Raw genomic sequence first — 26364 nt, 5'->3', positions numbered from 1 at the left:
CAAAAAGAGGACAGTCATTTCACAATGTTTATGTCTTAATGTTTTAATGTTTTTAGCCGCAATAGTACGAGTATTATTGATTATACCTTGTTGGTGTGTTAGGTGTCTAGACCAGGATATTTACGCCTCATTTGCACAAGCTATTTTCACTACAGGGACATATATTTGTAACAGGTGTGTTTTGTATAAACTAGGCAGTGGGGACTGTGATCAGGCATTTCTCCTTTGGGAATGTGGACCAGGGCTGGTGATTTTTCGGCTCCGCCATATTGAGGCGCCTCGGAAAGTGGGTGTGATGTTTTTGGCCGAGTTTAGAGTCAGTTAGAGGTTTCCCTTGTGCCACTTTGGGCAGCGCTCTAGTCCCATGCTCGGTACCTCCATTTAATGGGTGCCAGCGCGCAGACACGCTGCTGGGGTGCTGAAGGCCAGGGCCCCTGCCTCCCGAATATCAAGTAGGACCAGTTATTCATTTGAGGCACTAAGAAGCCTGAATAGGGGAGTTCAACAAACCTGCTGTCACTCTTTTTTTTTTTTTTTAAATATCTTTTATTGCTTTAGAACTGTATGACAACACATATACGATGGAAAAACCCCACAAACTTGTGAAACCCCCCTCCCCCCCACAGCACAGTCGATCAATTGCATGAAATTGCGTTAGACCAATTCTCAAATAAACAGCAGAATTATCACATTGTACAACATCCTGCATGAGCATTGTGGTGAATTATGCAAGGCCCGGCTCTGAGAGTGTATTTTCAGCATCAGAAGTGGGAATGTCGGGTGCTCTCAAAGTGTCCAGTATCACATTCCACTGCTGAGCACTGTCTCTTGTTCTTAGACCCCTGAGAGCCTCCCTCAAAAGCACCGCCCCCTCGACCTCCGCCCATTTGATCAACGCATTTCTCCATCGGTTTATCTGTGGGCCCTTCGGATCTTTCCAATGCAAGGTTATTTCTCTCCTTGCTAATATCAGGGCCAGGTCTATGAACCGATTTGTAATTTTAATTTTGCCGGGGCGTGGGAAATCCCCCAATGCCACTACAATGGCAGATCAGGGTAATGTTCTATCTGTGCAGGAAGAAAGTGTTTCAAACATCTCCGCCCAGCAACCCCCAATCTGAGGGCAACTCCAGAGCATATGTAACAGTCCCACTGCCAGTTCTGCGCAACGAGGGCAACTGGCATTATTCACACCATAAATCTTCAATATCATATAGGGGGTTAAATAGGCCCTATGAAAGACATATAGATTTATCAATTTAAACCTGGCATTCCTGGAAACTGTGTAAATATGAGAGGTTATTCTAGTCCACTGTGCGTCATCTAGTGTAGTGCCCAACTCCCCCTGCCATTTGGTTTTAAGTTTACTTAAGGGGAGACATGTGCTGGTTAACAAAGAGGTATAGATCCCTGATATCAGCCCCCGCGGTCTCCCATAGTGCATAATAGGTCACAAGTGAGATGCATGGGGGTTCCGCTAACCCCGTGCCCCATTGCTTATGAAGAGTTCTGACTATTGTATTATAGGCGAGGAACAGCCCCAGCGGGAGCTGGAACGTTTCTTGTAGTTCTGCATAGGTACATAGCCTCCCATTGTTACATAGAGCCCCTATGGTGTCAATCTGAAATGATATGAGTCGGGCGATGCCCCCTATCGTAAGATTTCCTGCAATAGACTTCAAGCAGGTCAGGGGGGCCTCTGGTGAGTATGGAGCCCTGGTGTGCGTTCTCTTTAGGTATTGCTCCCAGCAGTAACGTGATGACTCCCATTCTAATGGCAGCGGCCAATTCTGTTTTTTGGGGTTTAGTAGTATGCCCAGAATTCTATCTCGTGAACAGTGGAGAGGGGCCCTCAGGGCCTCCACCACCGGAGGTGCTCTGAGAAATCGCGCCAGCCATTGGAGTTGACCCGCCCAGTAATAAAATTCGAAATCGGGAACGGCTAATCCACCCTCCGTCGTCGGTCTCTGGAGAGTGTGCAATGCAATCCTATGTCTGCTGGGTCCCCATATAAATCCTGTAATCATGGACGTGATTGCTTTAAATACTACCCTCGGTATTATGAGTGGAATAGTGGAAAAGTAGTATAACATTCTAGGCAGCACTATCATCTTAAGTAGAGCAACCCTCCCAGTGACCGTTAGCGGAAGCGTCTGCCAGAATGTCATGCTGTTTCTGATGCCCCTAAGTGCGCTCTGTATATTCCCCTCTAGTAGATCTTCAGTGCAGTGATAGATATTAACCCCTAAATATTTGAATGTGAACGGGGACCATGGAAGGCCTCGACTGTCCGCGGGCTCTGCGATGCTCCTGGAAGCCGGAAAAATGGACGACTTCCCCCAATTAATCCGGAGCCCAGATGCAGCACCAAAGATGTCTAACATTGTCATTGCTCCCTGTAGACCGGCTTCCACATTCTGAAGAAAAAGTAACATGTCATCCGCATATAGGGCAATATGATGTGTCCAGGTATTGAACGTGATACCTTCATAAAACCTCTGGGATCTAGCCGGCTGGGAAAGAGGTTCAAACGCTAAGGCAAAGAGTAGAGGTGACAGCGGGCAGCCCTGTCTGGTACCCCAACCTATGGCAAAAGAAGGGGATACTGTACGACCTGTGCGCACTCGCGCCGTAGGGTTTGTGTAAAGAAGCCTCGTCCATTTAACGAAACCCTCACCCAGTCCCAACTGCAGCATAACTCGCTCCAGGTAGTCCCATCGTAGGCTATCAAAAGCCTTCTCAACATCTATCGAGATGATCACTGCCCTAGATGCGTCAGAGGTCAGGGCATGAAGTAGCGAAAGCAGTCGTCGAATATTTTGGGCAGTGCTACGCTGTGGGATAAATCCCGATTGGTCCTGATTGATCAACGAGGACATGTGCGGTAGAAGTCTATTAGCCAGCACCCTACTAAGTATTTTATAATCTAAGTTCAATATAGATAGTGGGCGGTATGAACGAACATCCGTTGGGGTTTTGGTGGGCTTCAAAAGAGGGATCATTATAGCTTCTGTAGTGAAAAGAGGTAAGCTATTATTATTCCATGTCTCCGCATATAAGATGCTGAGTTGGGGAGCTAGTAAATCCTGGTACGTAAGGTAAAACTCCAGGGGGAGACCATCAGCCCCCGGGACCTTACCCTTGGCCATACTCTGAACTGCAGCCTTGATTTCTGCAAGCGATATGGGAATCGCCAGGGCCATTCTGTCCTCAACTCCCAATGTAGGGAGGTCGAGGTTTCCCAGTTCTCGTAATTGAGCGTCGCTTAATATGGCAGAGGGAGGGGCATACAGCTCAGAATAATACTCATAGAAGGTAGCATTAATCTCTTTCTGTCCATACACTTTGGCTCTCGGGGTGACCTCCACCTCTACCACTATGGTTTGTTGCTGAGGCGGTTTAACTAACCAGGCCAGGAGGGCACTTGCCTTATCACCCTCCGTGTGCTGTCTATGTAAAAATTGCTTATAATCAAAACAGGACAGTCTAAAGTTAGCTTCTGCGATTTTAACCCTTGCCTCGTCCAGTTGTGCAGATAGGTCAGGCTGCACCGGGTATTTGCGTTCGAGATCCCTAAGAGAATCTTCGAGACCATTTAGCTCAGTCTCCAACACCTTTTGGACTCCCACAGTCGTGCCAATACAATAGCCCCTATTCACTGTTTTAAAGGATTCCCATTCGACGGATCTAGACGAGGCAGTCTCAGTGTTATTCCTAAAATAGTCAGTGATATGCGTATACAGTAGAGCCCTAAAAGCTTCGTCCTCAAGTGATTCGGCTCTCAGGCGCCAAGTGGGAATCAAAGGTCTCTCACCACACCAGGTCAAAGAAATTAGCAAGGGGTTATGATCAGAGATGGTGCTGCCAAGTTACTCGGCCTTCATCACCGCAGACTGCACATCAGGAGATGCCAAAAAGGTGTCAAGTCGGACGTGCAAATCGTGGACTGCCGAGTAAAAAGAATACTCTCTGCCAAGGGGGTTAAGTTTGCGCCAACAATCCGTTAGTTGTCAGTGTCTCTGCCACTGCGAAAAGTATGACGCAGTTTTATGGATTGGGGATTGCAACAATGGTGGGTGCGATCTATCCATTGTAACATCCATTACACAATTAAAGTCACCACCCAGTAGTGTAGTGCTGGTAAGGAGCGTACTCATGTTCAGCGATAATCGATCCAAGAATTTCCCCTTGTCGTGATTTGGGGCGTAGAGTCCCGCAAGGGTTACTTCCCTCGCTTCCAGTCTACCAGAAACTACCACATATCTCCCCTCCTTATCAATCAGGGTATGGATAGCCTGTAAAGGGACGCCTGGGCGGATCCATATCAACACTCCCCTTGCAAACGCTGAGTAAGCAGTGGAGAAGATTTGTCCCCTTCAAAGCTTCTTCAGGGCTTTAACCTCCTGCTCTAATAAATGGGTTTCTTGTAAAATAGCTATGTGCACCCTCCGTCGCTTAAGAAAATTGTGGACCTTGTATCTTTTGGACATGTTATTTAGACCCCTAACCTTCCAAGTGAGTATTTTGTATTCTGTGGCCATGATCTAAGGAGGTATGCGGGGGTGATCGGCAAAAGCTGCCCCATTGCAACCCCTGGATGTACATTTGCAGAACAGTAAGCTGAGGTGAGAACAGTCTAGGCCGTGAAGTAGTTGAACGTAATATACCCTTATAACAAAAAACAAAAAAAACAAAACCCCTTTGCAACTCCCTCTCCCCAGGACCGGTACCTACAACTCTCCCTGTCCAAACCATTACAACCATTGTAATCCTAATTAACAACCTATAGGAAGGAGGTGCACCAGAAACCAAGAGGCAGTGCCCCGGACCAGTCCCTGGGCCCAACAGCATGGAATGTACAGATCAGGAAGTGACACCCAGTGACATATCGCCACATAGTCGCGGGTGGGACCGCGCAAGGTATCCGCAAAAAGGAAAACCATACTCAGATACCAACCCACTTGATTGCTTACTACTCCAGTGAGATCATATAAGCTCATCCGCCGTCCTCGGGGTGATTGGCGGCAAGCTGATAAGAGTGTCTCGGGAGGACACTGAGGAATGTTCGCAGCTTGAATCGACATCCGATGCAGCATCCGGGGCCCGACGCAGATGGAAGTCCCCTCCACTCAGCGCCGCCGCCGCATCCACCGCATCTTGCATCGCCTGAAGTGATTGATGTCTCGATGGGGCCACCTCTGTGGTCTTCCTCCGAGACCTACTGCGTTTCCCCCCAGGGGTTCGAAAAGGTCAGTCGCGGACAGTTCTGCAGGAGATGTTCAGGGATTCCAGCCAATCCACCGCCAATTGAGGGGTGAGGAAAAAATGGGTCTTATCATCATATTCCACTCGAGGTTTAGCCGGAAAGAGCATGGCATATTTTAAAGCATGCTCACGCATGGCGCGCTTAACTGCGAGCTACGATGCCCTCTGTGCTTGCGTCTCTTTTGAAAAATCAGGAAATATCATAATATTTGGGCCTTCCAACTGAATTTCCCTTGCTGGCGAGACTGCGACAGTATATAGTCCCTATCTTTATAGTGGAGCAATCTGGCGACTATCGGCCGCGGTCTGGTTCCCGGTGGGGGGAGTCTGCCGGGAACCCTGTGGGCTCGTTCCACTGCAAAAAACGCTGGGAGGCCCTCTGGGGCTACTGTGTCTCTGAGCCATTGTTTCAAGAACGTTTCCATATTAACTGCAATGGATTCTGCCCCCTCTGGGACCCCCACCAGTCGAATGTTATTCCGCTGGGCCCGATTCTCGGCGTCCTCCGCCCTCGCTTCCAGTGTTTTCAACCGGGTGGCCAAGTCTATAACTTCTGAGGATGAGGCTTTCTGCGCTGTGGAAACCACTGCCAGCGTACTTTCATGTGAACCCACTGTCTACTTTAGTTTACGGTGGTCATCCCGCAAAAGGGAAAGGTCCGTGGTAAGGTTATCAATCTTGCGTTCCAATGCTTCACGGGATTCTTTAATGGCATGCAGCACTGTATCCAGAGTTGTTTCGTGATGCACATGACCAGCTTGTAAGCCCTTGACGGAGGTTGGGAGAGGGTTCCCAGTGGGTGAGGAATCCTCCGCCGGTGGCTCGTCGCGTTTCTTGGGTTTTACCATTGTAACAGGAGAGCAATTCGCCACAGGCAGGCGATGGTCGTTCAAACTGGCAACAGGTGACACTGTCTGCCAACACCGTCCGACCTGGGCGTCGCGTATCCGCAGTTCCGGCACCCACACAGGGGGAGCACTGCAAAAGAGCCGATGTACCGGGCAGCCCGCCCACGAGGACGTCCCCCTGCAGGTAGCTAGGTGCTGGTCACCGGGAGGAGCACTCGGAAAATGCAGAGAAGCGGAGCAAAGATCCCACCTTCAACAGGACAGCGGTCGGTGAGACCCGCATAAAGTTCCGGTAAACGAGGGAGGGTGCAGCTCCAGCAGCCCCGCTCCCCCCCTCCAACAGGGCAGCTGCAGTGGAGGATTGTCGTCTCCGGCGACAGAGGATCACTTGGATTCACGAGGATGAGGTGGGGTGGCTATAATCCAGAAAAGAGAGCATGAATGTAGATGTGAAAGCCTGGTGCTTTCTATCAAACTTTCACCTACTTACACGTTTTCTGGCATGCTTGTCTATCGCCACACCCGATCAGCCTCGACTTTATTTTTGCCACACTAGATATTATAGCCTCTCACAGCATTCAAGCAACTAATTTTACGCTGCTAGGTGATCTCAATTTGCTTTTTGAGGATAAAAGCTGCACACAAGGCTAACTCACTTTTGGATTTAGATGCACTCCGACTCCACCACTTAGTTGAGCATCCTACACACAATAAAAATAATAGTTTAGACCCCAGTTTTTCTAATATTCACAACATAAACGTTAGGACCTCTTTACCAGTTTACTGGTCAGATCATTTTCTAATCCTGTTTCATATTCCTAAATCAGGAACAAATATTCCCAATAAATCGGACAAAAGGTTGACCTGGCAATGGTCCAAACCGGGACAACATGACTGGAAGAAATCCTTGAGAAAGTCTATCCCGGAGCGTGGGGAAGATGTTACTACAGCATATTTAGCTTTCTCCATTTGGATTAAACTACATTAGACCAATTGATTCCCCTAAAAGTAAGTAAGAAGCCTCAATCATGTTTTAAACCACAGTGGTTCTCAGCAGAGTTGGTGGAACTAAAGAAAGCTTGTAAGACATCTGAGAGGAAGTGGAGAGCCCACTACTGTGACACGATAAACAGGCCTATAGACAGGCCCTGAAAATATATCAGTGGGCGATTCAAAAAACCCGGTTAAACAATTTTGCATATATGATCAACCAGGCAAAGAATTCTGTGAAGGAGCTTTACACCTTTGTGATCTTTTTAAACCTGTTATCTTAGCGACAGGCCCTGCCCCCTCGGAGTCTCTGAAGTGAGGCACTGGCCAACCATTTTTTGACCAAGTTAGCCTTATCTACAATTCTCTGTCAAAAGAGGCTAAATTTAATAGTGTGATTTCTGAGTTCACCATGGTTACTGCATTAAATGCCAGGCTCAATATGTTCCCATCAATGGAAAAAAAAAGATATTTCTGCATTTGCAGGGCAGATTAAATCAGGCTCCCGACTGGATCCTGCTCCATTACACATTCTTCTGCGAGGAGGTGGTACCATTATTTTGCCTGTGGTAGACAATTGCAATCTTTCCTTGGAGAGTGGGGTTATTCTAGACACATGGAAGCTAGTGGTCATAAGACCATTATTAAAAAAAAAACCTTCACTGATAACTATAGACCAATCCCTCTGCTCTGAGGCATTAGCAAAATCTTGGAGAAAGTGTTGTGTTTTCTATGTTGTTCTGCACGCGACGGCACGACACCGCATGCCGAACCAATGTCGCATGCTGCCCGCTGTCGTGCCTTAGGCTCTCGAGCGTTCGTCAGGAACGGCTAGGCGGCTGTGTGAGGTGCCGAGGACGCGACATCATTATAACAGAAAGGCATTAATAATCATCTCTCCAAGGGCCAGATGTAGCAAAGTTTTGCGAGTCGCAAATGGCCCGAATCGCTATTTGCGACTGTGCAAAATCGGAAATGGGATGCAAAAATCCCATTTCCGACTCGCAAAAAGCGATGCGAGCCGTTAGCGACTCGCAAAGATTGCAACCCCATTTTGCAACCCGCAAATAGGAAGTCGCAATTTGCGAGTCGCAAACCATATGCAATTGCAACTCGCAAATTGCGACTAGTCGCAAAAAGCCCAGTTTGCATGTCCCATTTACCACCAACTCAGAGCAGGTGGTAACCATTACCAAAGTATAAAAGGAGACCCAGAAGGCATCTGGGTTACTCAAGATGGCGGAGATATACCTGATAGCACTGAGGAGGAGAGTCCACGCAGCCCAGCAGAGGAGGAGGAGGAGCCAGAGACAGGAGAAGATTTACAGAACAAGGCAGACACTCTTCCAGCAAACTGAGGAAGAGATATACGACAAATACCGCCTTTGCAGCGCAGCAATACTAGAATTAATTGAATTACTAAAACCACAGCTAGAACGCCAGACGCTGCGCGGCTGCGCCATCCATACACATGTGCAAGTGCTATTCTCACTGCACCTCTTGGCCTCAGGGAGCTATCAGGGGGTAATTGCTGTGGCAGGTGGGGTATCTCAAAGTGCACTGTCAAGGTTCCTCAGGGCATTCCTAGATGCCATACTCACACACATCTCACTTCATATACCTACCCAGGAATGAGGCAGAAATTAACAGCACCAAGCTGCAATTTTACCGGATTGCCAACTTTCCCCATGTCATAGGGTATGTAGATGGGACACATATTCAAATATGCCCCCCTGCAAACCTGGAACATCTGTTCCGCAACAGAAAGTGTACCCACTCACTCAATATTCAGGTTGTTTGTGATGCCCACTATGTCATCACCGACATTGTAGCGAAATTTCCAGGCAGTACCCATGACTCCTACATTTTTAGGCACAGTGGGATACACCAACGCCTGGAACGTGGGGAGTTTGGAGACGGATACCTCCTAGGTAGAGCTGCATACACCTCGTAGACATACACACAGGTCACTGTGCACACCAACCAGGACTTTCTAACAGTGTAATGTTTGTGCCCAACAGGTGACAGTGCATATGCTCTACGGCCATGGATTATGACTCCGTACTTAACACCCAGCAATTATTCCGAGAGGCGATACAACAGTGCACATAAGAGGACCAGGAACATAATAGAACGCACCTTCGGATTGCTGAAAGCAAGGTTCAGATGCCTCCACTGCAGTGGAGGTGCCCTCCAGTATACCCCCATTACAGCATTCAAAATTGTTGTTGCATGTGCCATCCTGCACAATATTGCCACCCGACGTGGGCTACCTCTCACCCCTGCAGACCCTGATTCAGAGGATGATGAGCAGGAGCAACCACATTGCCATCATGGGGATCGGAGTATAGCAAATCAAGGCAGACTGAGACGGGAACACATCACAACCCAATACTTTGGAAGGTACGTGTCAACTTCAACCATACTCACCTATTGACCAAACACTCCATTTGTTAAGTGGAACAAAAAAAACTATTTAATATGTGCAGAAATTCAACTATTTACAATTACTAACTGTTCATGAACATCAAAAAGCAAACCATGCATGGGGCACATTTGTGTCATGTGCCCCTACATCAGGGTCAGGGTCCAGTCTATGTCCTACGGCGGCCTCTGCCAGCCTGGCTGGTCCCAGGTTGTTCTGCAGTGCTCTGCCTGGTACTCCCACTCCGGAGCACCCTAGTGTCAGTGGCAGAGACACTGCTCACTGTAGAGCCCTCTTCGCTTTCCTGTGGTGTGTCCCCTGTGCCCCTGGACAGATGCCGTGCCTCCATTAAATCGATCACATGTGTGATCCGGCCCAGGCCTCTAGCCACATCCCCTGCAAAGTGGCCCATTTCTACTTGGAGGCCAACTGTCCTTCTCGACAGGCCAGTGGTGTTAACTGCCAGTCTGCCAATTGATGTGGCCATCCTGTCAAGCCTCTGTAGCAGCTGACGGTCCCTGCGCCGCCCACCCTCGCCCTGTGACAGTAGTCCTGCCACCAGTTCCCTCATGGACAGGGCTAGGTCCCCAGTGTTTGTGCCAATCACGTCCAATTGGGAATGGAGCTGCTGCATGCTGGCCTCATTGCTCCTCACAAAGCGGTGCAGCACCCCACTAATACGCCCTAACATATTGTTCTGCAGGCGCTGACCACGGAGCAGCTGTGCCTCGGTGTTGGTGGTAGATGGACGGCCGGACTCAGCCTGCAGCCCTGCTCTCCTGAACCTGCGTCGCCTGCGCAGCGGTGGATGTCCTGTGTGCTCTACTGTGGCACTCCTGCCTGTTGCTGGCGCAGCCTCCTGAACCACTGTTGCAGCAGGTGTTGACATCACAGGGATGGTGTTGGTCGTGCAGGTGGGAGTGGTAGCAGCTCCTGTGCTGTCCTCATGGGGCTGGCTGCTGTGGCTTGTGGTGGTGTCTTGTGGGAGACCTGTGGGACATGGGGAACAGACTGTCAGTGTCTACTATCTGCTGCACACTTCCTAATAAACATTTGCCCATGAACTGCCTACTTGACTACATTTCCCATAATGCATCATTCTGGTGTTTGCTACCCTGTAATGGAGCTATCGTGGTTGTGCATGCCCCTGTGTACATGGTGGGTGGGGGTATGGCATTGATGGGGGTACAGGCATATCACATGGAACTCACCGGTTGATGTAGTGGGCTCAGAGGTGTCCAGATCTCCTATTCCTGTCACTGCCTCCTGCTCCAGGGTCTCCTCCACCCTTTCTTCCAGGGGTGTGGGTGGTGGTACGGATGATGGTCCCCCTCCTGTGCCTCTCATCTCCCGGAGCATTTCTGCCACCCTCTCCTTGGTCCGGGAGCGGAGGTCATACCACCGTTTTTTGATCTCTTCCACACTCCTGTGGCTCACCCCCAGGGAGTTCACTTTTTCTTGGATCTCCAGCCAGAGTTGTTTTTTGGTTGCTTCTGGCACATTGAGGGCTGCCTTTCAAAGAGATCATCATAGTGCTGGCAGCATTCTTCTATCAGCACCTCCAGCTCCTTCTCAGAAAATTTGAGTTTCCTTTTTCTTGGTGTTTCAGCCATTGTAGCTGCTGTTCCTCCTGTTGGCTGTGCAGCAGTTTAAAATGGGTGTGGTCCTCCCTCCTCCCAGGTGTATTAGTAAACTTCCTGGCTGTAATGTCATCATCATGTGCCAGGAAGTGTTTCCAGAGTGTTCTGGAGTGGTTTCTGGAGTGTTCTGCAGCACCTGCAATCAATTTACATGGTACTCACAATTTGCGACACCCACTCGCAAATTGCGAGTTCGTTTTTTGCGCGGTCGCAAACAGCGACCTCTCAGACAGCGGACTCGCTATCTGCGTTGCGACTTCGGGTGCGAGTCGCAAATTGTACACGGACATTGTACCTGCATTCCTATTAGCGACACGCAATTTGCGAGTCGCACATACTCGCAAATTGCGAGTCGCTAATTTTTTTGTACCTACATCTGGCCCCAAATGCTTGGAAGCAAATATTATTTTGCACCCCACCCACAGTCTTTCGTCAATATGACAGCACAGAAACTGCATTGCTAATGGCCACTGAGGACCTAAAGCAATCCTTAGATCAGGACGGATCTGTTGCTCTTGTCCTTCTGGATTTAAGAACAGCTTATGGCACTGTACCACACCCTGTCCTCATTCTAAGATTAGAAAGGTGTGGCATCACAGGTCTGGCACTAAAATGGCTCACATCTTTTGTAGCCAATAGAAGTTTTAAAGTTAGTGCACGGTCATTCTGCTCTAAGATACATAAGTTAAGGTTCAGTGTGCCGCAGGGGTCTTTCGTCAGCCCCACACTGTTTATTGCGTATGTTCTTCCACAACAGACATTATGACGGTCATTATGAACACAGCGGTAAACACCGCCGACCGCCGTGGCGGCAGTGAACAGAATGCCGTCGTTGGTGGTGAATGGAAACCCACCATATAATGAACGAAAATCCCAACCCGCCAAAAATCACCAGATCACCACTCCCCGCCGTGACCCTGTTGGTGGGAATCCTGGACCTCCCCACCCCGCCACCGCCAAGCACACCCACATCCCGTCCTCCAAATACTGATGCACAAATCACCTTGGCTGACATGGGAGGCCGAACGACCATTTGCGGCTCCAACCGCTGCGGACGGCAAGTGGACTTAACAGCAATAAGTGCACACATTGGATAAGCGTGTAACCCACACACCTGACACACATCCATAACCACATAAAACACTCCCAGACATACCCCACAATCCTTTGCAACGAAACCAGGACAAGAAGACTGAGAGCACCAGAGGCAGACATCGAACGCCAGTATACAGGAGACGCACACCGACCCACAGAAGAGCACCCTCAACGCATTTCCAGCCCGACACCATTTACCACACTCACCATGTCACCCCCCAAACATCCACACTTCACCGAAAGGGAGTTAAGGACCATGGTGGACGAGATCCTGAAGGTGGAGCCACAAATATTCAGGGCCGAGGTGCAGCACACACCCATCGCAAGGAAGATGGAGCTATGGCAGACCATTGTGAACAGGGTCAATGCAGTGGGACACCATCCACGCACCAGGGATGACATCCGGAAGAGATGGAATGACCTGCAGGGGAAGGTCAGGGGCATGGCATCAAGGCACCACATCGCAGTGCAGAAGACTGGGGGAGGACCGCCACCAACACCACCAGAATACACAGACTGGAAGGAAAAGGTACTGGCCATCCTGCATCCTGAGGGACTCACTAGACTCACTGGAGGAATGGACTCGGGTAAGTCATCAACATATGCCCCATTTACACAATACCTGTAATGCATGCACCACCCCACCCACACCCACCAGGACCAACACCCTACCCAGGCATCAGCCACTAAATCCACCCACCCGTGCATGACCACAAACCCACTAACAGGCCCACATCCCTCCCCCTCTGCACAGTCACCTACCCCTGCAAGTACCCACAATGGAACGACACCCCCCGCCACAATGCAACCCTACAGTCGATGCTAAAAGCAGTGTCAACCTCACAAAGGCACCCTGTAAGGCCACTGAAAGTAACCCCAGCACAAAATAGCCCAGTCCTGTTCACCTCAAACGTTCATGCAGCTGTAATAGACATGTCTATGTCCCCCAACAGGCACCACCACCCATGCAACCCTAACGGACGGGACAAGGAGTGCCACTGCCCCCCAGGGAGACAGAGGCACCTCACAGGACACTGGTGAAGGATCCCTGGACACTGATGAGCAGGCAGGCCCCTCACACAGTCCTGGACTCTCACCATTCAGCAGCCCCACCCAGGAAACCACTGTCACCATACCACCCAGTCAAGACCAGCAGCCCAGGGCAAGCGTCCCCACACCAGTGTATCCAGGCCACAGACTGGTGGAACTTAGGTACAGAGGCCATAGTCTCCCACTCCCAACATGCAGGAAGGCGAGGGCCCCAGTACAAGTGGTACTGCCAGATCTGTGCAGGGGACACAGGCACAGGGGGCTAGGGCAAGTGCAAGGGTGGCAGTGGGCCAGCGGGGAGGCCACAGGGTGGATGCAGCAGCCCAGGACGGGATATCTGAGTTATTGGGGGCCTACCAGCATACCCATGACAGGTTGGCACAGATTGTGTCCACCCTGGAGCACAGTCAGAGGATGCAGCAGGAACACCACCAACAGGCCATGGAGCAGTAGAAACAGCACAACGCCACAATGGCCACCATAGCAGGAGCACTGCTGCAGCTGGTCCAAAACCAGTCTGACACCCACACAGGACAAGAGGCCCCCACAACAGCACCGGACACCCACCATGAGATTACACCATCAGCAGAAACATCCCAGGAACTACCCTCAGAGGAAACCCAAGGGCCTACCATGTCATCCCCTGAAGATCAACAGCAGGCGCCCAAATGGACCCTCAGGCCAAGATATGGCACTGGAACCCCAACAAAGAACAAGGCCCCCTTCAAGAAGTAACTCAGCAACAATCTGCACAGTAACCATCCCACTCAATCAGCCACCACACATTGCTAAGAGGCAATATGAACTAATGTAAGAAAAGATGGACCCATCATTAGTACCAACAAGGCTGCCACCATGTTGGTCTTGAGGACACCCACCCCTTACGACTTCCCATCAATGTAAACAGCACTATTAACTCACTTCAACCAATAAAACACATATCACACCTGTAACACTGTCCCCTGTGTTAAATTGTGAACAAAGTGAAGTATGGATGCAACTGGCTGATAACTACTTTATTGTCAAATCTGTGCATGAAGGGAGTCTGGTGTGCCTAAATGTTGGCAATAAGTAAATGCAGAAAATGTCAATCTGTACCATGCAGAAGTGGACCATGTTTCAGCTATCACTACCAACCCCCCATAAGACTGAGCACACTGACAGTATGTGTCATAAACCCCAATGTTAGGCCCAAGTCCCACACAGTTAATGGAAGTAGAGTTGTATCAGCTGGGTCCTGGAATTGGCATCTTCCCCTTCCTCATCATCGCCATCACTCTCCTCACCTCTCTGAGGTAGCTGGTCAGGACATAAAGCACCCTCCACCTCCAAGAGGGGGATAGAATGTCTCACTGCCACGTTGTGCAGCATGCAGCAGGCCACCACTATTCTACACACCTTTTCAGGGCCATAGGCCAGGGAACCCCCAGAGATATGTAGACAACGAAATCTAGCATTCAGGAGACCTATAGTTCGCTCTATCACCCTCCTAGTATGTCCATGGGCCTCATTGTAATTCCTCTCTGCATCCGTCCTGGAATTCCTTACTGGTGTCAGGAACCAACGCAAGTTTGGATAGCTAGAATCACCTAGAAAAAGGTGTAATACAGAGTCGTCATTGTTTTGCCCCTTAGTCAGACAGCCTGGCTGTCTGCTATGTGTCAGTTAGTGACAGGCACACTTACCTATGATCCAGTGTAAGGCGGTGTTTACCGCAGTTCGCACGTCATTGGTTAACATGGATGCCAATGGGGAATCCTGGCGTATCATGATCACCGCTGGTGGTGACGGTGCACACCACCTCGGAACGTACTCGAGTTCGTCATCTATTATTCACTTGACTCCCTGATCTCGTGCGGACAGGTACTCCACTGTGTGTACTGCTGTGGCCAGCCTCTGGCAATGGATGTGGCTCGTGTTGCAGGGGAAAGGGCCCCGGCCTTCACCCAGAAGGAACTGGAGAGGCTAGTGGACGGGGTCCTGCCCCTGTACGCAAAACTGTACGGACTGCCTGAGGTACAGGTGAGTCTGGGTTTGGGGGGCACTGTTTGGGTGTAATGGATGGTGTTGAATAGACATATGTGTGCACCTCTGAGCCTGCGTGGGCCGTGGTGCATGGCATGCTGCATGCGTATGGCCTGTAAGTCTGAGAGTACTGTCCGGCCCATAGTGGACAATTAGCCAGCTGTACCTATCTTGCAAGTGCCTGACCTCTGTGTTCCATATCTGTGTCACCCTTTTAGTTCAGCGCCCACCAGAAGAGGGCACTTTGGCATGCCATCGCCAAGGAGGTGCAGACCCTGGGGGTCTACAACCGGTGGAGCACCCACTGCAGACAGAGGTGGGAGGACCTGCAGCGCTGGGCACATAAGATCTGTGAAGCCCAGCTGGAGAAGTCCTCCCAACGTGGAAGGGGTGCCCGTCGGGCATTGACCCCCCTCATGCGACACATCCTGGCGGTGGCGTACCCAGACCTAGATGGGCACTTGAAGGCTGCACAGCAGTCACAAGGGGGTGAGTACTCATTTCACAAACTTCAGTCTGGACGGATGTCTGTGTGTGCATTAGGGTTCATGCTGCTTAGAGGCAGGGACTCTGACTGGTGTCCATCTACTTTATGGTCCCCAAAGGGTGTAGGGGTGTCTTTGTCAGGTCTCCCACACATCACCTCGTTAGGTAGTCCAGGGGATGGGTGTACAGCAGTATTCTGGTCAGTAGTCAGGGGCATAGCCATGGGCATAGTGAACAGTGCTGCCTGTTGGGTGTGTCTTCTGGGTGGGTGTATGTCTGGCCATTATGTACCTCCATTCAGCTATTTACAATTGTCTCTCCTGTTTTGTCTCCCCATCCCTGTTCTCTTGTGTTGGTTTGGTACAGCAGCAACACCTGGCGAGGGAGCTGAGGCACCAGCAAGTGGGGAAGCAGCGGCCCACAGATCCTCAGAGGCAGAGACATCCGACGGCCAGGGGACCAGTGGGTGGGAGGGCGAGGGGAGTTCCACGGGGGAAGCAACTACCACAGGAGGTAGTGACTCTGAGACCTCCTCCGATGGGGGCTCCCCGGCGGTGACGGACCCTTGTGGCCACACCACTACAGTGACATCTTCTGCCACCCCCCATCCCATCACCACCCTCCCTTCTGCTCCCCACCGAGTTGCCCGTGCCCGCTCACCCAGAAAGGTGTTCGCCCCAGGCACCTCCTCCCTTGCCCCAGTCAGCCCTGCTGCCCTCACAGAGGAGGCTATTGACCTCCTGAGAACCATCTCTATAGGGCATTCAACCATTGTCAATGCCATCCAGGGGCTAGCATCAGAGGTGCAGCAGACAAATGCCTATCTGGATGGCATTCACTGTGCCGTGTCTGCCCTACAGAGATTTTTTCAGGCTCTTGCCTCCTCTTGGACGGCAGCCAGTTTCCCTGTCCATTCCGTCCCCCCTCCAACCTCCTCTACCCCTTCCAGCACCCCACTCCCTTCACCAGTCCAAGGCACACATTCAGACACACAGTCAAGCACATCAACACACAAGAAGCTCACTTCTAAACACAAGCACCACGCCTCTCACCACAAGCATTCACACAGCCAAAGGACACATGCACACACAACAACATCCACTTCCCCCAGTGTGCCCACCTCTTCCGCCTCTATGTCTGTCCCCTCTACATCTACACCCTCATGCACTGCACCTTCAGTCACTGTTGCTGCTCCTCTTACTGCACTCACCACAATAGCAGACATCCATACATGCACCCCATGTACCACGCCTGCACTCACCACAGCTACTGTAGTTGACACATGCAGCACACTCACCAGACATGCAGACACCCACACAACATACATCCACACTAGCTGCCTGTCTTCTCCCACTGTGTACACTCCCCCTCCTCCAAAAACACACAAACGCACCAAGACACCCACCCATCACACATCCACCACACCACAACATACTGTCCAGTCACCTGCACCCACTACACGCACCCCTACACCACATACATTCACTGCCTCTGCCTCCACTCCCACGCACTCATCCAGGACCACCTCAATTTCTCCAAAGAAACATTTCCTCTCCTGTGCTGACCTCTTCCAACCCACTGGCCCACCCGTCTTGTCCCCAAGGGTGCTCACCTCCTTGCCCTTTCCACTCCTTCCACTTCACAGCCCACCCCTGTCTGCCCTTCACATTCCCGTGCCCCTTCCCCAGAGACAAAAAAAGGCCCGGTCTGAGCCTAGTCCATCTGGCTCCTCCTGCTCAAAACACCCCCCTTCAAAGGACAAGTCCACCCCCTCCACCTTTCAAACGAAAGTCCAAGGCCCACCCCTGTGGCGAATCCCCACACCCACCACCACCTGCCCCCATTCTGTGAGGTGCCTGGATGCCCCTTTGTTGCCCCATTAGGTGGAGTACTGTGCACTTGTGGGAGTCAGGTTGGGTCCGTTGTGGCCCATGGCAATTGTAGCCATACGGACTGGCCATTGGCCCTGTTTGGACTATTTGGCTCTGTGAGCTTTCATTAAAGATTTCTGTGTGGTCTGTGTTTTGGTGGCACACTGTTGAACCCTGGTCTTTCGTTTCATTGTTTATGGATGTAGGGCATTTGTATGTACTATGGTCAAGTTGGATTTGCCTTGTGTCGGTAAGTACCTCTTGCTGTGGGGTGTATGACTTGCGCTGCTGTGAAAGGTTGGGGGGCGTTGCAGGGTGGGTGGGTATGTGACTGTGCCCTTTCCTCCCTTGTTTCATAGGTTGCGGTACTTACCATCGTCGTCTTCATCGGTGGTCTTGGTCGTGGAGGTATATGGCAAGGAGCAGGGCTGGCATGATCTGCAGCTCTCTATCCATGTCTGCTTCAGCACATTGTGTGAGCCTACAGTGAGTGTTTCCTTATATTTGGTTCATTTCCGCCTGGCTTTGCGTGGCGATGGTTCCCGCCCCGGAACTGGCGGTTCATTATTTGATGGTCAGGTTGGGCCTTTCCATCAGCCTGCGGGCGGACTCTGCCGTCGTCCTCCGCACTCCTCTGCTGGCGGTGGGTGGTTTTCGGGATGCCTGTCTTTTGTTTGGTTCATTATTTGGCAGTCCGGCCCGCTCCTCTGTTGGCGGTTTTTACCGCCACCGCCGGCGGCTCAGAACGGACCGCCATGTTCATAATGAGGGCCTATATGCTATTTTGGCTTCACTATGCTCTCTTATGCTGACGATGCCCAGATCATTGTCTCTTTCTCTCCTAATGGTGTACTCGTATCCCAAAAACATAATGACTGCCGAAAGCAAGTCACTAAGGGGCCACATGTACAAAGATCCAGTTTTGCAACTCGCAAACTGCGCAAAACTGGATGTACAACAGTGTACTTTAAACTGTTTGCGATTCCCAATGGGGTCGGAAATTACCAACCTCATGACTATTCATGAGGTAGGTCGCAATTTGCGACCCCATTGGGAATGGCCGCCCTCACAGGGATGGTGGCCTGCTGGAGACAGCAGACCACCATTTCTGTGACTCTTGTTAAATAAAGCTGTTTTAAAAAAAAAATGCAGCCTGTTTTCCTTAAAGAAAAACGAGATGCATTTCAAAAACAAAAATTAAAAGTTTTCTTTTCATTTTTCCAGAGCAGGCAGTGGTCTGTGGGACCACTGCCTACTCTGAAAAAATATTTTCGCTGCCATTCACAAAGGAAAAGGGGTCCCATGGGGACCCTTTCCTGTTTGCGAATGGGTTAGCACCAGTTTGAAACTGATGCTAACTGCGATTGTTTTGCGACCGCATTTGCAGTCACAAAACAATCATACATACCATTTGGATTCGGTATTATGAAGGGACGCCCTTGACACGCCCCTTCCTAATACCGAATCGCAAAACCCAAAAAGCAATTTTCAAGTCGCAAACGGGCTGATTCTGCGAATTGGCCCCCTTGAGACTTGAAAAATGCTTCGTACATCTGGCCCTTAGTAGATGGTAGAGAGTTGCCTCAAGTTAAATGGAGAGAAAACGGAGGTCATGGTGATTGGCAACAACCCATTGTTCTGGGATCAGATCACTTGGCCTCTGTCTTTAGGGAATCGCCCTTTGCCTAAAACAGAGGTGAAGAATCTGGGTATTATTTTGGTCAATCATCTCTATGGCCATACAAGCAAAGAGAGTTGCAGCTTCTTGTTTTGCCCTTCTTAGATCCTTGAGGAAAACCATTAAATGGCTCCCTATAGAGCTACAGAGAACAGTGTCAGGGATTGATTTTATCACACTTGACTATGGCAATTCTCTATTTTTAGGCAGCCCTATTTCAGTGATCGATAGGCTGCGAATCATTTAAAATGATGCAGTTCGATTGCTCCTCGGTGTACCTAGATCTCAGTCAGCTTGCCCGGCACTTGCCAGACTGCACCGGCTGCAATAGGGAAAAGAGTCCAATTCAAAGTACTTTGCATGGCGCACTCTGCCAAACGTAACTCAGGTCTTCAGATTCTGCAGCATCTTGTATAACAGTAAAAAGCTTGCAGAAAACTTGGTCAACTAAGATAGGCCTACTCCTGTTCCAAGAATTAATAAGGCCAGAAGCGGCAGCCTGTCCTTCGCTTACCTGGCTCTTAAACTATGGAACTCGCTGCCAGTCAGCCTCAGACTTAATGAAAACTTGCTGAGTTTTAGAAAGCAACTAAAAACCCATTTATTTAAAATGTAATAAGGATAGTCTAACAGGGAAGCCTGTGTTCGGGTAGCCATGCGCTTTAAAAATGCTGTAATTAATGAATTAATTAATTGATTTAGAAAATAATCTCAGATATATAAAAAGTGTATTTTTGTTTGGAATGTTTAGGAGTTTAGATGTTTAGGCTCTCATTATGACCTCGCCTGTCTTCTGTGAAGACCGTCGAAGTCCCGCCAGACCATAGACTGCCAGTGTTGGCGGTCTTCCGCCAACCATATTATGACTGCTGGAGACCCTCTGCCATAATTTGGGCAGAGAGCCGCCAGCAGCCATACTGGCGGTCGGCGGTGCAGTGGAGGTTGCTCATCCGCCACCGCCACGTCATCAGAACACCGCCCACCGAATTACATTGCAGTATTCGGCATGGCAGTGTTCTGGTGACGGGGTGCTGGCGGCGGAGCAGGCCCCATGGAACCTGTTCCCTCCCGGATGACCACCAAGGCAGGTAAGGTGATCGTCCGACAGGGGAGGGGGGCAGAGGGGTGTTGTGTGGTGTGTGCGTGAATGGGGGTGTGACTGTGAGTGTTTAGAGGGGGTGTGTGAGTGCGTGTATGTATGCGGGGGTGATGTGTGTCAGGGGATGTATCGTGTATGTATGTGTGCATGTGTGTGCACGTGTATGTGTGTGAGTGGTGTGTGCATGCATGAGTGGGGGGTATGGAGCTCGCTCCCCCACGTCCGCAGCACCACCTTGCTGTGTCCGTGTCCCTGACCCCCGCCCACGCTGCTGCTCGCGTGTTCGAGGCCCTCCTCCACCCGCAGGCATCCGCCTGCGCCTCATCCCTAGTGTCTAGTGGGCTCCCGGTAAGCGTCGCTAGACTCGTGTGCATTGTGCCGTTTCTCTGATTTTGTGACTGTATTCTGTGCCTTGCTTTTTTGTGCCATTTGTCTCCATCCGTTTCCATTTGTGCCTTTTCTTGCTTTTGTGACTGCTTTTGCCCCTTGTGCGCTCCCATTGCCGGCTCTCTGAGTCGCTTTCCCCGCCGCTGCCTCCCTGCGGCCCCGCCCCCCCTCGCGCCCCCATTCGCCGCTCCCTCCCACCTCCCAGCTGCTCCTCCCTCCCCCTTCCTTCTTAATGGCGGTCGCTGTGCGTCGAGGGTGAGTGACCTTTGACCTGCCTTTGGTCAGGAGCTCGCTCCCCCACGCTGCAGCACCACCTTGCTGTGTCCGTGTCCCTGACCCCCGCCCACGTTGCTGCTCGCGTGTTCAAGGCCCTCCTCCACCTGCAGGCATCCGCCTGCGCCTCATCCCTGGTGTCTAGTGGGCTTCTGGTAAGCGTCGCTAGACTCGTGTGCATTGTGCCGTTTCTCTGATTTTGTGACTGTATTGTGTGCCTTGCTTTTTTTGTGCCATTTGTCTCCATCCGTTTCCATTTGTGCCTTTTCTTGCTTTTGTGACTGCTTTTGCCCCTTGTGCGCACCCATTGCCGGCTCTCTGAGCCGCTTTCCCCGCCGCTGCCTCCCTGCGGCCCGCCCCCCTCACGCCCCCATTCGCCGCTCCCTCCCGCCTCCCAGCTACTCCTCCCTCCCCCTCCCTTCTTAATGGCGGTCGCTGCGCGTTGAGGGTGAGCGACCTCTGACCTGCCTTTGGTCAGGAGCTCGCTCCCCCACGTCCGCAGCACCACCTTGCTGTGTCCGTGTCCCTGACCCCCTCCCACGCTGCTGCTCGCGTGTTAGAGGCCCTCCTCCACCCGCAGGCATCCGCCTGCGCCTCATCCCTGGTGTCTAGTGGGCTTCCGGTAAGCGTCGCTAGACTCGTGTGCATTGTGCCGTTTCTCTGATTTTGTGACTGTATTCTGTGCCTTGCTTTTTTGTGCCATTTGTCTCCATCCGTTTCCATTTGTGCCTTTTCTTGCTTTTGTGACTGCTTTTGCCCCTTGTGCGCTCCCATTGCCGGCTCTCTGAGCCACTTTCCCCGCCGCTGCCTCCCTGCGGCCCCGCCCCCCTCGCGCCCCCATTCGCCGCTCCCTCCCACCACCCAGCTGCTCCTCCCTCCCCCCTCCCTTCTTAATGGCGTTTGCTGCGCGTCAAGGGTGAGCGACCTCTGACCTGCATTTGGTCAGGAGCTAGCTCCCTCACGTCCGCAGCACCACCTTGCTGTGTCCGTGTCCCTGACCCCTGCCCACGCTGCTGCTCGCGTGTTCGAGGCCCTCCTCCACCCGCAGGCATCCGCTGGCGCCTCATCCCTGTTGTCTAGTGGGCTTCTGGTAAGCGTCGCTAGACTCGTGTGCATTGTGCCGTTTCTCTGATTTTGTGACTGTATTCTGTGCCTTGCTTTTTTGTGCCATTTGTCTCCATCCGTTTCCATTTGTGCCTTTTCTTGCTTTTGTGACTGCTTTTGCCCCTTGTGCGCTCCCATTGCCGGCTCTCTGAGCCGCTTTCCCCGCCGCTGCCTCCCTGCGGCCCGCCCCCCTCGCGCCCCCATTCGCCGCTCCCTCCCGCCTCCCAGCTGCTCCTCCCTCCCCCCTCCCTTCTTAATGGCGGTCGCTGCACGTCGAGGCTGAGCGACCTCTGACCTGCCTTTGGTCAGGAGCTCGCTCCCCCATGTCCGCAGCACCACCTTGCTGTGTCCGTGTCCCTGACCCCCGCCCATGCTGCTGCTCGCGTGTTCGAGGCCCTCCTCCACCCGCAGGCATCCGCCTGCACCTCATCCCTGGTGTCTAGTGGGCTTCTGGTAAGCATTGCTAGACTCGTGTGCATTGTGCCGTTTCTCTGATTTTGTGACTGTATTCTGTGCCTTGCTTTTTTGTGCCATTTGTCTCCATCCGTTTCCATTTGTGCCTTTTCTTGCTTTTGTGACTGCTTTTGCCCCTTGTGCGCTCCCATTGCCGGCTCTCTGAGCCACTTTCCCAGCCGCTGCCTCCCTGCGGCCCCGCCCCCCTCGCGCCCCCATTCGCCGCTCCCTCCCACCACCCAGCTGCTCCTCCCTCCCCCCTCCCTTCTTAATGGCGTTTGCTGCGCGTCGAGGGTGAGCGACCTCTGACCTGCCTTTGGTCAGGAGCTAGCTCCCTCACGTCCGCAGCACCACCTTGCTGTGTCCGTGTCCCTGACCCCTGCCCACGCTGCTGCTCGCGTGTTCGAGGCCCTCCTCCACCCGCAGGCATCCGCTGGCGCCTCATCCCTGTTGTCTAGTGGGCTTCTGGTAAGCGTCGCTAGACTCGTGTGCATTGTGCCGTTTCTCTGATTTTGTGACTGTATTCTGTGCCTTGCTTTTTTGTGCCATTTGTCTCCATCCGTTTCCATTTATGCCTTTTCTTGCTTTTGTGACTGCTTTTGCCCCTTGTGCGCTCCCATTGCCGGCTCTCTGAGCCGCTTTCCCCGCCGCTGCCTCCCTGCGGCCCGCCACCCTCGCGCCCCCATTCGCCGCTCCCTCCCGCCTCCCAGCTGCTCCTCCCTCCCCCCTCCCTTCTTAATGGCGGTCGCTGCACGTCGAGGCTGAGCGAACTCTGACCTGCCTTTGGTCAGGAGCTCGCTCCCCCATGTCCGCAGCACCACCTTGCTGTGTCCGTGTCCCTGACCCCCGCCCATGCTGCTGCTCGCGTGTTCGAGGCCCTCCTCCACCCGCAGGCATCCGCCTGCACCTCATCCCTGGTGTCTAGTGGGCTTCTGGTAAGCATCGCTAGACTCGTGTGCATTGTGCCGTTTCTCTGATTTTGTGACTGTATTCTGTGCCTTGCTTTTTTGTGCCATTTGTCTCCATCCGTTTCCATTTGTGCCCTTTCTTGCTTTTGTGACTGCTTTTGCCCCTTGTGCGCTCCCATTGCCGGCTCTCTGAGCCGCTTTCCCCGCCGCTGCCTCCCTGCGGCCCCGCCCCCCCTCGCGCCCCCATTCGCTGCTCCCTTCCGCCTCCCAGCTGCTCCTCCCTCCCCCTCCCTTCTTAATGGCGGTCGCTGCGCGTCGAGGGTGAGTGACCTTTGACCTGCCTTTGGTCAGGAGCTCGCTCCCCCACGCCGCAGCACCACCTTGCTGTGTCCGTGTCCCTGACCCCCGCCCACGCTGCTGCTCGCGTGTTCGAGGACCTCCTCCACCTGCAGGCATCTGCCTGCGCCTCATCTCTTGTGTATAGTGGGCTTCTGGTAAGCGTCGCTAAACTCGTGTGCATTGTGCCGTTTCTCTGATTTTGTGACTGTATTGTGTGCCTTGCTTTTTTGTGCCATTTGTCTCCATCCGTTTCCATTTGTGCCTTTTCTTGCTTTTGTGACTGCTTTTGCCCCTTGTGCGCTCCCATTGCCGGCTCTCTGAGCCGCTTTCCCTGCCGCTGCCTCCCTGCGGCCCGCCCCCCTCGCGCCCCCATTCGCCGCTCCCTCCCACCACCCAGCTGCTCCTCCCTCCCCCTTCCCTTCTTAATGGCGTTTGCTGCGCGTCGAGGGTGAGCGACCTCTGACCTGCCTTTGGTCAGGAGCTAGCTCCCTCACGTCCGCAGCACCACCTTGCTGTGTCCGTGTCTCTGACCCCTGCCCACGCTGCTGCTCGCGTGTTCGAGGCCCTCCTCCACCCGCAGGCATCCGCTGGCGCCTCATCCCTGTTGTCTAGTGGGCTTCTGGTAAGCGTCGCTAGACTCGTGTGCATTGTGCCGTTTCTCTGATTTTGTGACTGTATTCTGTGCCTTGCTTTTTTGTGCCATTTGTCTCCATCCGTTTCCATTTGTGCCTTTTCTTGCTTTTGTGACTGCTTTTGCCCCTTGTGCGCTCCCATTGCCGGCTCTCTGAGCCGCTTTCCCCGCCGCTGCCTCCCTGCGGCCCGCCCCCCTCGCACCCCCATTCGCCGCTCCCTCCCGCCTCCCAGCTGCTCCTCCCTCCCCCCTCCCTTCTTAATGGCGGTCGCTGCACGTCGAGGCTGAGCGACCTCTGACCTGCTTTGGTCAGGAGCTCGCTCCCCCATGTCCGCAGCACCACCTTGCTGTGTCCGTGTCCCTGACCCCCGCCCATGCTGCTGCTCGCGTGTTCGAGGCCCTCCTCCACCCGCAGGCATCCGCCTGCACCTCATCCCTGGTGTCTAGTGGGCTTCTGGTAAGCATCGCTAGACCCGTGTGCATTGTGCCGTTTCTCTGATTTTGTGACTGTATTCTGTGCCTTGCTTTTTTGTGCCATTTGTCTCCATCCGTTTCCATTTGTGCCCTTTCTTGCTTTTGTGACTGCTTTTGCCCCTTGTGCGCTACCATTGCCGGCTCTCTGAGCCGCTTTCCCCGCCGCTGCCTCCCTGCGGCCCGCCCCCCCTCGCGCCCCCATTCGCCGCTCCCTTCCGCCTCCCAGCTGCTCCTCCCTCCCCCTCCATTCTTAATGGCGGTCGCTGCGCGTCGAGGGTGAGTGACCTTTGACCTGCCTTTGGTCAGGAGCTCGCTCCCCCACGCCGCAGCACCACCTTGCTGTGTCCGTGTCCCTGACCCCCGCCCATGCTGCTGCTCGCGTGTTCGAGGCCCTCCTGCACCTGCAGGCATCTGCCTGCGCCTCATCCCTGGTGTCTAGTGGGCTTCTGGTAAGCGTCGCTAAACTCGTGTGCATTGTGCCGTTTCTCTGATTTTGTGACTGTATTGTGTGCCTTGCTTTTTTGTGCCATTTGTCTCCATCCGTTTCCATTTATGCCTTTTCTTGCTTTTGTGACTGCTTTTGCCCCTTGTGCGCTCCCATTGCCGGCTCTCTGAGCCGCTTTCCCCGCCGCTGCCTCCCTGCGGCCCTGCCCCCCTCACGCCCCCATTCGCCGCTCCCTCCCACCTCCCAGCTACTCCTCCCTCCCCCCTCCCTTCTTAATGGCGGTCGCTGCGCGTCGAGGGTGAGCGACCTCTGACCTGCCTTTGGTCAGGAGCCCGCTCCCCCACGTCCGCAGCACCACCTTGCTGTGTCGTGTCCCTGACCCCCGCCCACGCTGCTGCTCGTGTGTTAGAGGCCCTCCTCCACCCGCAGGCATCCGCCTGCACCTCATCCCTGGTGTCTAGTGGGCTTCCGGTAAGCGTCGCTAGACTCGTGTGCATTGTGCCGTTTCTCAGATTTTGTGACTGTATTCTGTGCCTTGCTTTTTTGTGCCATTTGTCTCCATCCGTTTCCATTTGTGCCTTTTCTTGCTTTTGTGACTGCTTTTGCCCCTTGTGCGCTCCCATTGCCGGCTCTCTGAGCCACTTTCCCCGCCGCTGCCTCCCTGCGGCCCCGCCCCCCTCGTGCCCCCATTCGCCGCTCCCTCCCGCCTCCCAGCTGCTCCTCCCTCCCCCCTCCCTTCTTAATGGCGTTTGCTGCGCGTCGAGGGTGAGCGACCTCTGACCTGCCTTTGGTCAGGAGCTCGCTCCCCCACGTCCGCAGCACCACCTTGCTGTGTCCGTGTCCCTGACCCCTGCGCACGCTGCTGCTCGCGTGTTCGA

The sequence above is a fragment of the Pleurodeles waltl genome, chromosome 3_1 (assembly GCF_031143425.1).
Source record: "Pleurodeles waltl isolate 20211129_DDA chromosome 3_1, aPleWal1.hap1.20221129, whole genome shotgun sequence".
Taxonomy (NCBI): Eukaryota; Metazoa; Chordata; class Amphibia; order Caudata; family Salamandridae; genus Pleurodeles; species Pleurodeles waltl.
The sequence above is the reverse complement of the archived record's forward strand: the minus strand, read 5'-3'. Positions refer to the sequence as shown.